We start from the raw sequence: 1,981 nt of genomic DNA, 5'->3' as shown, positions 1-1,981 counted from the left end.
ATAGCAATAATAAGTGACTGTCTGGATAGGCCAATAGATTTGTGAAAATAATTGGGAAATGTATCTTAAGTGGCGTAATCAGGATTAATAAGTTTCATGGAATTATATGTCATAAGGAAAAAGAAAGTAGAATGAGATAATGGGTGGATTTGCAGGGAAAAAGAAAAGAGTCGGGAGTGGTTTGCATGTGGGTGCTGAAGTTCTATTGCTATGGCAGCATGAATGTGGATGGGCCTATGTACTTAGAGGAGAAAGAAAACAAAAGCAAAATCCTTGTTTGGGTGCACGATCTGGAATCTGCAGGCCTGCGTGTTTTTACCTGGGTGTGAATGTGTATTCTCAGGTATGTGGGGGGGTGGAGTGGGGGGTGAGGGGGGTGTTACTCCAGAAGAGGACACCAGAAGAGGAAGAGGGAGAGAACTAGAAAACAATGTGTATATAGATAGATAGATGATAGATGATAGATAGATAGATAGACAGAAAGGCAGACAGACAGACAGAAAGGCAGGCAGACAGACAGAAAGGCAGGCAGACAGAACAAAAGTACACAAACCACAAAAGAAAGTAAATAAAACTGCTTTGTGGTTGAGGGTTTCTACTCCTTTGATAGTGTTGTGTGTATCCATATGCTGTGTCAGGGAGTTGGGGCAAGTGGAATGGGAAGGTACTGGAGAGTAAAGCATGAAAGAAGGAGGATGGAGAGAAATGGTGAAAAGTTTAGCTTGGTTACATCCTTATATCTGCACCAAGTTGTCCACAAAATTTGCTACCTACCAGTGCCTCTAGAAGCCATTAATGTAAGAGGTCTGGCTGTTGGCCCATAAATGTTAATAATGGTTGCATTGAGTGGATTTCCTTTTATGTAGATAGATATTATCCTATCATAACTAGCTCTGGAAATGTTCTTTCTGATGATGAATGTGATGCCATCCCTCTTGAATTTGTCATTCCAGCATATTAACTCATTCGATTTTCTGATTCAAAATGCCATACCAGTTCATTTCAGCTCACTAATTCCTATAATATAGATTTTTATGCATATCATTTCATTTTTGATGACTTCCAATTTTCCTACATTCACACTTTCTACATTCAAAATTCTAATTATTAATAGATGTTTGTAGCTGTTTATAATAATTTTGAGTAGTTCTGTCCCATATTGACTTCTGCCCGAATGCTTTACATTCATATCATCATGATTGATCCTTCTTATGGAAGGTAGTTATTCCTCAGTCATATTTTGAGTACCTTCCCACCAGAAATGCTCATCTTCTGGTACTGTCTCTGACAATATTCTCCTGCTATTTGTGAGGTTTTCTTTTTTTAAAACATTCCACTATGATCCACAGGTTTCTCTTAGCTCATTCCTCCACACTGGACATCCAATTCCTTCTTTGTAGTCTGTTATTAGTCTGGAATCTCTGCTGAAATCTGTTCACTTTGAATGATGCTGCTAGTATTTGAAATGCCAGTCACATAGTTTCCAGCATCACAGCTACACACAAGCCACAGTAGTATGACAAGCTGACAGACAAGTATTAGAGAATGGTCATTAGGCATACAAGTTTTGATTTAGTATTGACTAAATAAAATCATGCAATATTTGGAAAAGCTATTCTCCAAGGCAGAGGAAATAATATACCATCATTCTTTTCTGATAAATGAGACAAATGGAAAAGTTTGTTTGTTCAAAATAACTACTGCTACTGATTCAACAACATAAAATCAAAGTAACTCCAACAACTCCCCCAATGATACTTCAAAACAAACAAATCAAACTTGACTTCCAGATCTATGTGCATATATTTATAGGTTTAGTACTAAGGTAGCAGATGGACATTGGGCCTCTACTCAAGTACTCCCTCAATACAAGAACACTTTGTTCTATTAAACTGGCATTCCATAATGTTCACCTTCCCGACAAAATTGCTGAAGACAAAGTGGGTGCATAAGCAAATGTGGTGAAGAAAGCTAATGGTGC

This window comes from Echinops telfairi, unplaced genomic scaffold (assembly GCF_000313985.2).
Source record: "Echinops telfairi isolate 266 unplaced genomic scaffold, ASM31398v2 ScPeMD7_7462;HRSCAF=8500, whole genome shotgun sequence".
Taxonomy (NCBI): Eukaryota; Metazoa; Chordata; class Mammalia; order Afrosoricida; family Tenrecidae; genus Echinops; species Echinops telfairi.
The sequence above is the reverse complement of the archived record's forward strand: the minus strand, read 5'-3'. Positions refer to the sequence as shown.